This window comes from Camponotus floridanus, unplaced genomic scaffold (assembly GCF_003227725.1).
Source record: "Camponotus floridanus strain SB8 unplaced genomic scaffold, Cflo_v7.5 scaffold109, whole genome shotgun sequence".
NCBI lineage: Eukaryota > Metazoa > Arthropoda > Insecta > Hymenoptera > Formicidae > Camponotus > Camponotus floridanus.
The window spans coordinates 274,433-291,829 of NW_020229225.1; the positions used below are offsets into that span (position 1 = coordinate 274,433).

The 17,397-nt window shown below is 37.2% G+C and overlaps 1 protein-coding gene across 3 annotated transcripts in view; it reads left to right on the top strand.

The window, feature by feature from the left end:
* The window catches only part of LOC105252143 (zwei Ig domain protein zig-8), a 324,369-nt gene that overhangs the window by 230,833 nt on the left and 76,139 nt on the right, over positions 1-17,397 (top strand). The window lies entirely within an intron of this gene.

Genomic DNA, 17,397 nt, shown 5'->3' on the forward strand with positions numbered 1-17,397 from the left:
TACGGCCGGCGCGAACGTACATCATTCGCGATGCGACACCCGATTTAATCACGCGCTTCGCCCCCCCCCCTCCCCCCACTTCGCCGGTCGAGCATCCCCGAACGAGCGCGGAAAGAAGTTTGCCGACCTTATCGGATCGTTTAAGGAGCAAACTTTTGTACCACGCCATATCGCACGTACCGCCAAGCGACGACGGCGCCCGGCGAGGCTATGAAAAACTTTGGCGATCGCTTAAACGTCAGTCCGGGAATTTATCTTACGCGGCGCAGCGAATTGATTTAAATCGTCCCGCGGGCGTCGCCGCGTCTCCTCTTGTCTTCGCTGACGCTCGTCCGACCTGGACCACCGTCGCGGTAACAAATTTCCCCTTTAACCTCCGCATCGAGGAGAGCTGCCTCTTTAAATTTCGCCTACATTAAAACGAAGGTGAGGAAAGGGACCGAGAGGGTGATCCTATTTCTCTCTTACGTCCTCCGTGATGCTCCCCTCGAAGATGATCCCGGAGGAGGAATAGGACGCAACCCGGTGGCGAAAAGGAACGAGGCGAGGGGATCGTTTATCATTCTTAGCCCTGACCCTTAACGCAACGGCTGAACAAATGATCCTAAAGAGTAACGACTATACACACCTGCTTGCACGAGGAGGATCGCTCCTCTTCTCGAGGAAAAAGAGAGAGAGAGAGAGGGAGAGAACATTGTACTTTTCTTCGCACGGCGTAATTACTCATCATCCGGGGAAGAAGTGGACGCGTTTACACAACATCTGGACTCTCGCGCCGATAAAATCTCGCTTCCCTTCCTTCTTCCTTCCTGCTCCGAGCGTAATCGCAGTTTCGTTAACCGAATATCGCTGTCGTTGATAAATAACGCCTCGGGTCGAGCTCTCTCGCGGTTACAGTTTACGTCATTCGATTCTTCGCGTTATTCTATACATTACTTCTATATAGAATTAGCGCGCAAAAATACACGGAAACGATCGCGGAAATGCTCTCTTACACCGATAACTACCTCGGGACTTGGCGAACCGATAAATTTCACGATTCGCCTCGTATAATCGGATCAATGAGCTCGTATACGACAATCGTAAAGCAATTTAAAGGATTCTTATACGTTTACGACAAACTTACAAAATCCCATTGCGCTTTTTGCTCTTAGGAAAAAATATATATACGAGAACGCCGTGTTTAATTTTAATTCGCGATGAGAAGCGCATTATCGTAAATTACACGATTGCATCTATAAATTAATTAGTATATTATTTACCGATATTATCTTTTGTAAAATTACAATGGATAAAAGTGCACATCCTTCGTTTAAGGAAGAAGATTTTGCATTTTATCGCGCCGTTTACGCGATTTCCTCGCGTTTAGCGAGGAACTCCTATCTAAAGACTCGGGTACGGATTGTCATTAGCCAGCAATTAAATGCGAGCCTAAGCCACGAGATTGTCGTCTACGCGAATTTCGCGATAAGTACAGGGCGAGCTAATATCGAGGCGCGAGGGAATCGCGCTTAAGCTGATTACTAGTCGAGAACTCGCGAGTATCGCCATTTAAATGAATACTAAAGTTTCGCGTGGCACCAAAACCACATCCGCAAATATTTCCGTTTCCCGGCGACATCCGGCAACGGCTTAAGTCGCGTCTGCCGTATTTACATTCACTTTACCGTCTCACCCGGTGGCTTTCACGCGACGTCTTTCTCGGCGATTGTATTTGCACGCTTGCCTTCCAGAGGCGCGAGCCAACTTCCCGGCTGATGGTCGCCATTAATGTCTCCTCTCGGAGGCACGGCTTACTAATTGGTACTCTTAAAGCCCTTGTATTTGAAAAATATGCCCTCTCTCATCGTGAATAGGCGGGGAATGCAAAACGTTAAACCTCTTTCATTTTACCTCGCCTCCCATTCGAGTTATACAGTCGCCTATCCGATGCGCACGACGGTGATGTAACGGGGTTTATTTTTCTAAGTCGAGGCACAATAGATTCCGCGGTGCGATTTACGAGTCCCGCCGCTTACATTCTTTCAAGATTTCGTTTAACCATTGTAAATAAAATTGCTCGACGACTGCAGGTATTTTTCTTCAAGTATCACGCGACGGGGTGTCGGCCGCTTTTCCTCTCTTCCTCTCTTCCTCTCCCACTTTCTCTCTCTCTCTCTCTCTTTTTTCTCTCTTTTTTCTTTTTTTGTCAATCTTTCGTTGAAAAATTGTTTTTCAAGCTCGATCGTAAAAGGTCTTTATCATCGCGTTGCCTGTCTTCAAATAGCCTTTTGTTTAAAGCCCTCGAGTTAAAGTTTCGTAATATCGATTTAAAAAGTATCTCTCGTTAACGCTTCCAATCGATATTCAATAATCTCCCGGCCTCTATAATTTTTTTCTTATTATAGACACAGTAACATAGTTTTCTTTCTCCTTTCTAATACACGCATAATTTTCCGGAGTTTTCTAAAAATGAAACTTTCCTCGAGAACATTGTGTCTCACCCTAAAATAAGTACAATGTGTCTAAAGTATTACGCACATCTTCCAATTACGTGGACGTTGACGACCCAGCATCGCTTATTAATGCGTTAAGCTTGGATTTCACCGAGATAGACGTCGCGCGGTTGGATAGTATCGCCTCATATTTCACTCCAGCGCCTCCTCCGCGCGACTATAAATGCTTTCTCTCCGGTAATACCACTCGCAAATTTGCAATATCCATGCCTTCCTGTTACCCCTATTACACCGAGCCACGCTCTCTCCCTCCGTCACTCCATTTCTGTCTTTACGAGCGCGTAAAAGCTCGTAATGATACTCGTTGTGAACCGTCCGTGAACCACTTTCGCGCAGACCGCCGGAATACTTTACGACGGAACATGCGAGACTTTTCGCGACAATTAATAATGAATAATCACCGTCGAGAGCATCACCGCAGACGTTTGCGCCATAGAAAAGATTATGTGAAGAGAATTTAAAAATATAAAAATATATATAATAAATATGTAATAATATAATATATATAATATATATAATAATATAATAAATTTAAAAATAATTAAAATTATTTCTCATTTTTTAATCTTCAAAAAATAATTGTCGGAAAAGATTTTAAAAAAATATAAAAAAAATAATAAAATTACAATACCATATATGAAAGCAATGTGCAGTTTTCAATCACTTCCTAAGGAAATCTGGTTTTCAAATTTGAGTGTTTGCCAGGTTAATCATCGTAACCTTGAAACGCTGAACCATTATGTGGGCAAAGAGCGATAAACGGTAATACAACGATCCGGAAGCAATTTTTTCATTAGTTTCAAGTGCTCCTTATCGGGTATAATTTGAGATCTGAGAGAGCCATTCGCGGTGGAAAGTGTCAGATTCTCGCGGTAAAGTGCACTTCGCTTTATCTTAAGTGGGAAGAACCGAATAGTTTCTCTCCCTCTTTCCCTCCCTGCTTCGGTTTTCTACCTCAACTTTGATTAGGCGCATTCAAATCGAACGTCTTTCTTTTCTACCTTCTTTCCATCGTCTCCTCGAGAAACTTGGTGCGAAATAGTTTGCGATGAAGATCGCGTTTAACTCTCCCGCTTCTATTCGCTTCTCGCTCATGTCGGATCAGAGTTACTCGATCATGGCTCTATCGATGGTCGCGAATAGTACAAGTTGTAAATACTTGTACTCATGTGATGTAAGACAAAGTGTAACATCTACGTTACCTTCACCAGCGGGCATTCGTTCAACTTGTTCCATCGGTTAGTTTCTCAACTACCGACTTATTTCACTTAAGGCGATACGGAAGATCCTATCCGCGTTCTACTCTATTCATTACAATTCGCTATTAGAATACACAGAAATTAGATCTCTCAATGTTACGGAAAACAGTTTGGGAATCGTCTTTGTTCCGTTAACTATTTTTGCTCGACATTTAATTATATTTATATTTTGTATTAATTTTGTTATCGAGAAATTCAGGAAAAAGCTTCAAAAAAGATTGATGAAAGACAAGTAATAAAATTTTGTAGTTTGTGAAAAGAAATAAAAGTCTCTCATTGTATTTATCAAATTTAAAAAAATAAAATTTTTAATTTTTGATAAACAAAATGCAATTCCTAAATAAATCACTTTAATATGCTGTTTTCTTACATATATTTATTTAAATTCGAATCTCTAAGTCTGTATACATATCTAATTTCATTAAACTTTTGATTGCAGCAAATAAATCGTAAATCGTAAATCTGTAAATTGCGATTCTGAATGGATATAATCGAAAAGGAATATCGTTCATATGGCAGAAGACATTTCTATTGACTCGCGAAAACAAAGGTGCCAATAGAGCGCACAAAGCGAATGCGAAAAAAGCCGTTTTATTACGATATTTTGAGGTACATATTTTTCCGAATCTTTATTCACGGGAGCGTTTCTGTCCGCGAACTTTAATAAATGACATTTGCAGATTTTATCTAACATTTATCGACCAACGTTCATTATGGAAATTGCATCGTACGAAATGAGTTTGTAGAAGCAAACGATTATTCCGCGACACTGTATTCGTTATGTATACTGCTTTTATACGACGGTTCGTGTATGCTAATTATGATATAACATAGCCTCGCACTTCAAAGGAGACATCTACAGAGGGAAGATTACTCGAATATATAGAAGAGGAAATGGATGGATAGATAGATAGAAAGAGAGAGAGAAGGAGAGAGAGAGAGAGAGAGAGAGAGGGAGAGAGAGAGAGAGAAAGAGAGAGAGAGAGAGGCGGGAGCCTTAACTAGACCTGTATACTTATGAACGTAAAAGGTTCCTTTGAGTTTTGACCAGCTTCCTGCTTAGGACATTTCTTAATTGCATTATGAATATACGGTAGAAACGTAGCACGAAATCTTAGGATGTGGCAAACGAGATGTAATTAAAAATTAATCTCACAGCTTAAAACAATACGGATAAATGAATGCAATATAATACGGATGACTGTATAACTCAGAGATTGATGGTAAACTAATTTATCAACTCTGCACGCAGACATTGTTTATTTTACAATGGCTTATATAATAAGCTCGTTGCTTATTGTTAGACAAAAATAAATGCAATGATAATAGCCGTATAAAATGGCAAATAATATTATTATGACAAAATATATAATTAATGTAATTTACATTGCATGTGTGTGTTTTTTTCAATAACATAAATTTTGTATTATTAAAGTATAATATATTAAATAATTTTCAATAAGGATTAAATTATTATTCCATGTTATCGCGAGTTAAAATGATTATAAACATGTGTTTGCGTTAACGACTATTTATTATGTGTGACAATTTCATTAATTTTACATCTCCATTTGTATTCATTTCAATGAGATATTCAAAATCGATGGAAAAATTTAAATTTTACTGAAAAGTAGATTTTATATTATCCATCCCTGCCCTAAAATGATGATATTATCGAGATTACATTCACCATGTGGGAAAGATGATTGGGCGAAGCGTCTCTAGAAATTGTAGGAATTCTTCGTAAGACTCTGCCGTAATCAAGTTATCCCCTATCCCTCTCCCCTCGAGATGTTCGTAGGAAAACGTGGGAATATTTCGTAATAACGCGGATCCCTACCCCCCGGGTAAAGTCTGGCAGACGTCTACGGAACCGCTTCGAAAGTTTCGTATGAAAACAATCCGACAAGTCTCTACCGCTCTCTCGATGAAGATTAACCAACTTTTCTCCGGTTGATTTATCCCCTCGAATCTCTCATCGACGGGGGGCCATATTTACCATAGTTATGACGAAATTCTTTTCCGCGCCGTGTAATTACCGTCACGTAATCGTTATCGAGTTTACTCTCGCAAGAGTTCTCGGTTTCTTGTAAACTATGTACCTAACACGGCAAAACTTTTATCTCTCCTCGTGTTTTGTAGGATACAATATGGAAGAATACGTAAGGTAGAACTTGCGGAATTTTAATTCCCAATGTCCGATTAAGAAAATTACGTTCGTGCGAGACAGACTCGATACATCGATGTATCGTTTGCGCTTAAAAAATAAAAATATGTACGATTAAATTTCTAATTTTTAAAGACGACGCGTGCGCATCGCACGAAATCGAATAAATCGAGGGAACCGATGTTCGATAATTCCTGGCAGGCCTTCGCTTCTGGTTTGCCGTGTCGACGACATTCGTGTGTCATCGCCGGCGGCTGCGGGCGGTTCGATTAATGCATTTTTTTCCTTTTTTTTTTATTATTTCCCGCTATGGAAAACAAACGCCGTAACAAGAGCCGCGCTACCGAGGACTCAGCATTTCCATTGTTTTTAATTCAGCGATCGTGGCGCGCGGGGGCCACCCACAATGCGCGGCGCTCCCAGGCTCTGTGCACAGTTTGAAAATTTAATCCTCCCGACCCTTTCGCCGCTTTTTGTTCAGACTCTCCGCGCACGTTTTTCCATTCTTTTTTTTCTCTCCCCTTGGAGCCGCTACGTCGTTACCCTCCCCTTCCGGGTTTCGCTCTTCACAGACGGACATCCCGTGCGGTCCGTGCGATTTAATCCTCGCGAAGTAAATCCCGTGCCAGGCGCAGGCAGAAAGACAAAGGCATTCCATTAATGCAGCAGGCAAGCAGCTTATGCTACATGCGTAAATGAACGTGAGCGGCGTAAATGTACAACATAATAAACAAGGCTCGTGCCTTTCGGCAGATGTGCAATCAGTGTGTTTAATTTTGCAATATTACCTTGCCTAGATTCTATAATCCCCTGACGTAAGCTCGTAGGACACGATAACTATTATTAACTTGCACATTTCTTTCAATTTCTTCTCAAGTATTATACCGTCAAATTGTACACTGAGAAAAAAATCTGGTTGCATTAATTAGAATCCTGGTAGATTCAACCAGTATGTCTGTTGGAAAATGGACGAAGCAGAATTCTTGTAGGGATTACCAGATGAATCTGATTAATTTCTTCCTGTTAAATTTATCAAATTTTCTGGTTAATAATACTAAACTTCCCAGCATCAAGTCGTCTAAAATTTGTTCCATCTAATCTCAAAAGTCTGTTTAATATTCAGAATTCCAACACGATTATTGCATAAATGCAATCCAGATAATTGAATAAATTATTTTAAGTTCAGTTTGTTAGAAATTAAACTGATAAATAGTGATGCAAGAAGAGGATGCAGCTGAAACACACACAATCAGAGAGCTAGCGTCCTCTTTCTGGCACTACTGCTCGTAAGAGAAAAAAATCTGGTTATATTAATTAGAATCCTGGTAGATTCAACCAGTATGTCTGTTGGAAAATGGACGAAGCAGAATTCTTGTAGGGATTACCAGATGAATCTGATTAATTTCTTCCTGTTAAATTTATCAAATTTTCTGGTTAATAATACTAAACTTCCCAGCATCAAGTCGTCTAAAATTTATTCCATCTAATCTCAAAAGTCTGTTTAATATTCTGAATTCCAACACGATTATTGCATAAATGCAATCCAGATAATTGAATAAATTATTTTAAGTTCAGTTTGTTAGAAATTAAACTGATAAATAGTGATGCAAGAAGAGGATGCAGCTGAAACACACACAATCAGAGAGCTAGCGTCCTCTTTCTGGCACTACTGCTCGTAAGAGAAAAAAATCTGGTTATATTAATTAGAATCCTAGTAGATTCAACCAGTATGTCTGTTGGAAAATGGACGAAGCAGAATTCTTGTAGGGATTACCAGATGAATCTGATTAATTTCTTCCTGTTAAATTTATCAAATTTTCTGGTTAATAATACTAAACTTCCCAGCATCAAGTCGTCTAAAATTTATTCCATCTAATCTCAAAAGTCTGTTTAATATTCTGAATTCCAACACGATTATTGCATAAATGCAATCCAGATAATTGAATAAATTATTTTAAGTTCAGTTTGTTAGAAATTAAACTGATAAATAGTGATGCAAGAAGAGGATGCAGCTGAAACACACACAATCAGAGAGCTAGCGTCCTCTTTCTGGCACTACTGCTCGTAAGAGAAAAAAATCTGGTTATATTAATTAGAATCCTAGTAGATTCAACCAGTATGTCTGTTGGAAAATGGACGAAGCAGAATTCTTGTAGGGATTACCAGATGAATCTGATTAATTTCTTCCTGTTAAATTTATCAAATTTTCTGGTTAATAATACTAAACTTCCCAGCATCAAGTCGTCTAAAATTTATTCCATCTAATCTCAAAAGTCTGTTTAATATTCTGAATTCCAACACGATTATTGCATAAATGCAATCCAGATAATTGAATAAATTATTTTAAGTTCAGTTTGTTAGAAATTAAACTGATAAATAGTGATGCAAGAAGAGGATGCAGCTGAAACACACACAATCAGAGAGCTAGCGTCCTCTTTCTGGCACTACTGCTCGTAAGAGAAAAAAATCTGGTTATATTAATTAGAATCCTGGTAGATTCAACCAGTATGTCTGTTGGAAAATGGACGAAGCAGAATTCTTGTAGGGATTACCAGATGAATCTGATTAATTTCTTCCTGTTAAATTTATCAAATTTTCTGGTTAATAATACTAAACTTCCCAGCATCAAGTCGTCTAAAATTTGTTCCATCTAATCTCAAAAGTCTGTTTAATATTCAGAATTCCAACACGATTATTGCATAAATGCAATCCAGATAATTGAATAAATTATTTTAAGTTCAGTTTGTTAGAAATTAAACTGATAAATAGTGATGCAAGAAGAGGATGCAGCTGAAACACACACAATCAGAGAGCTAGCGTCCTCTTTCTGGCACTACTGCTCGTAAGAGAAAAAAATATACTTTGGATTTAATGTTAATACTAGTTCTTTATATACATTTCGTGGCAAATATTGAATACGAGTAAAGTTAAGAGTGATTCACCGCCTAATGGCAAGCAAAGAAATTAATGTAACAAGAAATTTTATAGATCCACCCAGAAAATACTAACCAAATCCTTATAGTAAAATCTATTAAACGTTCTAGTTATAAAAAATCGAGTCTTATCATGATAACTAGAAATTCTTGTTTGATTTAACCAAAATGTCTTTAATCATATACGTCCTGTTGGTACAATCAAACAATTTTTCTCAGTGTATCTAAAACCCTTCGAGAGATCTGTCATCAGCATGAAGGACTTAGGTTCGTGCTCCAAGTGTCGAATGTCGTTTACCAGATTCAATCATCGGGGTCGAGTAGCCCGCATGGTTTACCCTTATTTAATCTTGATGATTCAAGCCTCCGCGCGATTTCTCATACCTCGACCTATCGAAGGATTCGAGAGGGGAGGGTGAATGAAAGAAGCGCGCGATGAAAGGGAGATCGGCGATTCTTCGGCCGCTATTTCCGTTCGATCGAGGACGACTCGGTCGCTGTCGTTGACACCGGCCTTTCACGAAATAGGTATCGGCGACGATACAATGGCAGGCTCCCACGTGCACCGTCTTTGTGCCACGCACACGAGACGAAGTTCGCGTTTCCCCGATCGATCGGCGCGATTGCCAAAGACGAGGATGTGTGTCGCTTCCTCGACAGGAAACTGATAATTCCTAGCTGTCTGCCTGGTGTTCGAGTATCGACGATGATATACATTCCCTGTTGCGGTATGGTGCGCGTCGAGATTACGTTTTGGCTTTGTGCAACGAATTTCACGCGACGAAGTCCTTTAGTGAAACAAACATTTTACTCGTACTTTGCCCAACCGATATGTTTACGAGTATTTTTTCATTTTATGGTGCGCATGCTGTGTACCTTGAATCGACCGTTCTTATCGAATAAAACGCAGCACAGACTTATTTACCTTTGGAAAACTTTTCCCATAAACTTTCTCGAGGACCAGACAATGGGAGCGACTGGGAGAGAATAAGGGAACAATTGTCGGCATCAACGAGCTAGAGCGTTGCCAGATGCCGACCAGATGATCAGGTAAAACTCGAGACTTACTCGCTCGAAAAATGATGGAGATAGTTCACTGTCAAGAATGAAGAAAAATTCCCTCGAGGAATAAGAAAATACTGTTTTTCTACGCGTAGCCAGTTCACACGTGGAAATGAAGAAACAATGTATCATGTATGTAACAATATCTTAAGATTAAGGACTATTTAAAATTTTAATGTCACGAAATTTTTGAAAATTTTAGGCTTGTTATTTTAAACAGTAATTTAATTTTCCCTTGTACAATTTTTAATTTTTTAAATATCTCTGTCTGTAACACTTTAAGAATTGTTTTGTGATATGTCTAATGTTTTGTCTCTGATTCTCAGTTTATATCGAGTGTGATTGTGCTTGTTAAATTAAATTGTCTTTAAATCTTTGAGCAATTGATTTTGAAGAAAGTAATTTTCTAGGCATTACTGCTATCGAAATAATTGCCATTGGTAATGGATAATGTTAATATTATCTCTATTGAAATAATACTAATGTTTTTTGTTCATATATTTATATATATTTCTTCGGAAATTTATTATCGAAGATAAAATTCTTTACTTCAATAAAAATTAGTCACTCTAATATCCAGTATTGCTCAAGAATCTAAGAAAGAGTTAAGAGATCTTAATAAGATACAGTTCTAGAAACTTATTATCAAGATAAATGTTCTTAATTTAATTTAACTTTAATTAATCTTGAAATTCGTGTTTTCTTAACAAGACTATTAAAATAAATTTTAAATTTATATGTAAAATGTATCTTTCTTAATATTTCGAACAATTAATGATAAAATTTCCAACCAAAAAGAAGTCAAGTATAGTTTAATGTTTGAATATATAAATATATCTTCGAATTATTATTTGTCAATTTATAAAAAATAGAACGATTATATGTTCTTTAAATATCTTTTGAAAATCTCTCGTTTTGCTCAGATAGGCAGAATTCAGACATGCTCATTAGGAAGAATGCTTCATTAGGAAGAATGCCTTGATATATGACAGTAAATTTATTTATTAAAAACAGGCAATATTTAATTAATAAGAATATGCAGTTTCAAATATTAACTGCAGAATAACATTATTTTTAGAAAATGGAAAAATACTTGACTTTTTAAATTCATTTATCCACTTATTGGTTTGTATTCGTTTTTCATATTTTAATTATAATTTTTCTTCTCCAACGGAACAAATTGTTGCACTCTTATGCTTGTCCAGCAAAAATATATAACATTACTATCCATAGGAAATTACCAACGAATTTCATAGCGCGAAGATTTTATAGGAGCAAATTAAAAAGTGCAATTTCATTATTAAAATTATACAGCAATCATATAACGTGAAAGCATTATTTTTTTAATTTCTGAGAAATGAATGTTGATGTTTATCAATGCTTCACAAAACTCGTAGCGCTAATTTAGTTGATTGTTAGATTATTATAAAATAAAAAGATAAACTTTTAATTGCAATCGTAAAATTGGAGTAGCCACATATGGGACAATAAATACAAAACACAAATATAAAGTGATTTGTTTATAATTGCATATAAATAAATAATAAAAACATAAAAATTATATTATATTAAAAAGTAAAATAAATATTTTTAAAAAAATAATAATTATATACATATATAATTTTCTGAGATTTTTGAATTTGTTAGAGAAGGAAGATTCGAAAATATAAATATAAGTATCATTTACAATTGAATGAAAATATAATAATTGCATATACAAAATTATAGGTAAAGAGATTATTTCATCATGATATATAATATATCTACAATAAATTTTATGATGAGAAGGTACAAATATATTGCTTGTATTTTTACGCAACAATTTAAGGAAGAGTTAAACGGCTGTTAGCTAAATCCGCTTGATTAAATCTACATAATATACGCCATAGCAACGACGCTTACATGCAATGTTGAACAGTTTGCGACACACGTATCAAACGGATGACATAACACGGGATGATAGACGACGTATCAGTCAGTCCAATAAACAGGCGAGCGGACAATATCTTGCAATGTGCGTTGGCTTTCTCCAATAGATGCATATAACCTTCCTATTTACCCGGATACATGGGAAATCGGTTATTGGTCCATATTCGCAATAGGCAAATCAATACGTGCATATCGGAATATTCGTCTTCGACTGATTGCAACATGATCGAACGGAAACGAAAAATTCCTCAAAAATGTGCATATAAACGTTGCAATAAAATATATGCATTCAATGGCGCTATTTTAGAAAACATTATTACGTATTCTCGAGACGAAAATGAAATCTCTCCCTACATATGAAAAATAATGATATTTCTGTCCAAATGACTCGTGTCCAAAAGAAGGTTTTCTTAAGGTGCATTACTATTTGTAATCGGTATTTTCGATCCGATAAATACAATTGTGTATTATTAACGGTGATCCAATCGTGAAATTGGATCGGAGTCTCCGAAACCGCAAGTTTTCGGGGATCCCTGCCAGCCGGACCAACTCGTGCGGTTAATTCGCTCTCGTGCACTTTGAAACTCGATAAGCTCACGGATTGCTCGTCATAATTGTAAACCAATGTCGTTACTGGCGATTCTACGCTAGGTTGCCCGCGACCAGCTTAAGCGTAAGGCCATTTTCCGCTCCTGAACGGAAAACAGCGTCCAATATATGTATTTTGGCAGCACGCATTTGACAAATCGTCGCGATCGAATCGTGTGTTTTTATAATTTGCGATACGCGTACGTTCTCCGATCGTCGATTCATTATTTCTCGAGAGCGAGTCACTTTACGAAAATGTGAATCCATTTCGCGTAAATGATTGAGGACGATATTTCACATGTATTTCATAATAGTCTTCTTCGTACGAAAAGTTACGAAAGATTCATACGCCCAAGTTTCGTATCCCACTCGTACTCCGGATCATTTCGCAACACTTTCGTGAAGCGCAAAATGAGAGAAAGTCATAACACCCGGGCTTAACATTTTAAAGTAATTTCCTTCAATTTTCAGGAAACTTTCCCAGTGCAGTCACAATAACGATTCTACGCTGTCAGAGCAAAACGGCTTTATAATTTCCACGTCCTGTAATAACATCATTTTTTTTCAATCGTGTATTCAGTTATAAGTTTTTTCCTTCGTAGTACTATATCGTAGAAGGAAATTATGAAGAAAGAAAGTTATGAAGGGAAAAATTGAACGTTATTTTAAGCAATTTAAATGGAATAATTTTTCACAATAATACTTTATAAATTATAAAATATATTAAAATCAAGAAAAATATTCAATACACATTAAATATTTCAAATTTTATTAATAAGAAAAAAACTCGAGAAGTGCGAAATAGGCCTTTAGCCTTATTGTTCTTTTATGTATGAGTGATATCATAATTTTTTATTGATAAAAAGATATTTAGCTTCCATTAGGCAATTAATAGACTGGCATTTCTCTCCGGATTCAGGACTACGATAAAAAAATCAAAAGGATGGAATTAGGAGAGAGTCTGCATAATATGACCCGCAAAAGTTAGTTCCTTTAGTTCCTTGTTTAGCTAGATGATTGGCTAGCGACCGACACGGTGGAATAGTTGGCTGATGACGCTTTCTCGTTTGAATTCGGATCAATATTGCTGGGTGTCACGCCATCTTTATCGAAATTCTGGTCTCCAATGTTGAATATTTCGAGCGCGACTGAAATTACTTTCGATTGCGGCGTGTTTATTTAAGTAATGCATCGTTGAGGATTAACAACGCAGAGGATTAACAAACTCGAAATCTTTTAAGACACATAGACTCATATATTTTCTTGGGAAAATCCACGCGGAATAGTTTATTCGCGCTAATTTCTCCGTCTTTTTCTTTAGCGGAAAACTCGACGAGTCAGCGCAATAAAATATCGGCGTAACCGAGTTGTCTTTAAATGCGAGCAACAGCTTAGAACTTTTGCGACAGAACATAATTCACCGAGAAAAGACCAATTGGCGACGTCGTTGCCGAACATGCGCGCCGTTCGATTTGCAATTCAAGATGTAGTAAATTAGAAAACGGTCGAGAAAGATGCGCTCCGACGAGCGCTCGAGCGACCAAAGCATTTCACGAGCTCGCATTCAGATTGAATTTAATTACGAGCATCTCTATCGCGATCCGGTCTTTTCTGATTGGAACTGGCGATCGCATAAATATGCGGTCTATGGAGTGAATGGAGGATCCTTGACCCTTTTAAAATTGGCAAGTGTCAGTCGAAAACTATGAATCTTTGAAGACCGGATACCTATACAAGACACATATTTCAAGTTTCAAAAAAAGATATTACACTGAGAAAAAAATCTGGTTGCATTAATTAGAATTCTGGTAGATTCAACCAGTATGTCTGTTGGAAAATGGACGAACCAGAATTCTCTCAGGAATTACCGGATGAATCTGATTAATTTCTTCCTGTTAAATATATCAAATTTTCGTGATAATAATGCTAAATTTACAACAAAAATGGCACACTGAGAAAAAATCTGATTGCATTAATTAAAATTCTGGTAGATTCAACCAGTATGTCTATTGGAAAATGGACGAACCAGAATTCTTGTAGGAATTACCAGATGAATCTGATTAATTTCTTCCTGTTAAATTTACCAAATTTTCTGGTTAATAATATTAATACTCGTCATCACCAAGTCGTCTAAAATTTTTTCCATCTAATCTTAAAAGTCTATTTAATATTCTGAATCCCAACAAGATTATTGGATAAATTCAATCCAGATTATTGAATAAATTATTTTAAGGATCAATAGAAAAAGTATAGTCGACCAAACTAGCCAAAAAATTTTGTTTATTAATACGACGTTTCGACCATGTGGTTGTGGTCCTTATCAAGTATACACGATGTAACAATAATCAGAAGGCACCATAACTGGTGAACATGTAAAACACGTAATCACATACGTAATTACATGTTCACCAGTTATGGTGCCTTCTGATTATTGTTACATCGTGTATACTTGATAAGGACCACAACCACATGGTCGAAACGTCGTATTAATAAACAAAATTTTTTGGCTAGTTTGGTCGACTATACTTTTTCTATTGATCCTAGGATTACTCGACTAGCGACATTAAATTATTTACTAAATTATTTTAAATTTAATTTGTTAAAAATTAAACTGATAAACAGTGATGCAAAATCTATTAAACGTTCTATTTATAAAAAATCGAGTCTTATCATGATAACTAGGAATTCTTGTTTGAACCAAATTTAACCAAAATGCCTTCAATCATATACGTCTCGTTGATACAATCAAACGATTTTTCTCAGTGTAGTTTATCAGATTCAAGACGAACTTGTATAAAATAGAAAGATTGGAATAATCGATTTGACCAGTTGTTGACTCTTGTTAAATAATTGTAAAATAATTGTTTTTCGAATGAATCATATATTTATAATGGACGGTCTTGAATAATCGCTGTAATTTTCTTGTCTTAAGAAGAATATTCTCGAGAGAGAATCGTCGTTCCTTTGATGTCGCATTGTGACTATACAGGCCATATAGCATAAACAGCAAATGGAATATCATGAAAGCTGCGAGTAGGAAAAACTTTATATCTCGCCTCCGTCCTTTTTATTTCGTTGAAAGTGTACATGCGCCGCGACACGCGTGCCTCTCACGTTGCGCACACGGGGAGTGAGTGGTCCGTAAATTTCTATTTCTTTACGACTCTATATGTGCTCCGAACATGGACGCGTCGTGGCCGGGAAAGCGCACGAAGAACCGCATTGCGGCGTTCGACAAAGAGATAAAGAGTGAAAAAAAAAAGACGGAGAGACAGATATTTATCTTCTGTATTCTCTCTCGGGCACTGCTAAGTGCATAAAGAGTTGTAAAGCGGAAAGAGTACGTAATTACCTATGCCGCAAGGTTTGCTAAACCAGTACGATAAAACTTTACGCTTAATTATGTTCTGAAAGTGATTTTAATAAAGATGTAAAAAGTATAAAAGGGAGGAAAGACGGAGAGAGAAGGAAAATACAAGTTCGCTCCAGTCCTCGGTCGAGCTATTTGTGTGTTCGATATTTTTGCCTCGCCTTTGATCTCGCGCCGTGTTGGGATAGTTTTAAAGTGCTCGACTTAAAAGTTTTCCAGTTACGCCTACGGGCCGATTCCCCATCACGGTTTTTCTCAGGAACAGCTCAAACGATCCCCTTCCAAGCTGATGACTCGCTGATGGTTTCACATACCATAACTGCGGAACGAGAGGTATTTTTGACACATGTGCATCGTGTGTACCTTTTTAACAACTTTGACCATTCGACTCGGGAGAGAAAGAGTACGATCAAAGTTCGCAAAGCGAATCCGAGTTATTGTTATCACGAATATTGTTACTGTGATTTTACAACGAGAAGTAAAATTTAGACCTCTCTCTTTTCACAGAGAAACGTAAAGAGATAGAGAGGGCTGTTTATGACGTCTGCGTCAGAGATATTTCTACAATTACGTATTATACATTTTTATATCGAGGGTACGAATGAAGAATATCGCAACTCTGTATTTTTGCGAATTACACATAAAAGATACAATTTCACAAAGATAAAATTTCTCACGCGTAATAATCCCGAACTCTCACAATTTCCATTTTCTGGCGAGAAGCTATTGAACGAGTCTTTTGAATAGTTACAATTTCCCCGTTGCAATATTACTTTTCAGCGCGGTATTATCGATATATATATATGGAATATCTCGTGGCAAGTATATAATTTTTGCACACGATTCGCGACGACGCCATTGCAGCCGTACAAAAGAAGGATGGTGAAAAGTACTGAGGTTACACGCACACCTCGGTACCTGGAGATGCCGTTGTAAGGATTCGGTGTAGTTACTCGACACCGGCTTCTTCCCGAGCGACGTGTGACGACAAGAGAATGCGAAATAGATGTATTCCTCCTACCGACGTTTTCGCAATTATATAGCAATGCGTGAAATCCCTCGATTTCACCTGGCTGGTGACGCAAGCGCCTTAATCCTTTGACGCGCTATTCAATTTGCATCTTGAAAACTTATACGCGGGAGAACGTATATAATATAATGTAACGCAATTTTATACGTACATCGTAACGCTAGATAATCCCCGACGAGTGCGTATCCGCGACAAAAACCTCAACAATAAAACAATAACATCGCCAAGTTGCAATAATGTAATTGTATGAAAGCTCGCTACGTCTTTGGTTTTCTCCGGACAAAGAGGAAAATCTCTGGTCTTTTACATAATTTTTATCTCTCTTTTCGCCTGTTTATACAATTTCATATTCCTTACCGCAATATTTATTCCGTAGTCACCCATCGCGCGCGGATTTGATTATGCAATCTGTTTTTTTCTAGAGGACGACCAACCTCCGCATCGACCTGATCAAAGCATGTATCGGGGAATTAAGCAACACGTACGCGCATGCAATTGCATAAACATACGTGTTTCATTATCAATATCGTTACTTGGCAACATTCCATTACGAACGGGCGAACG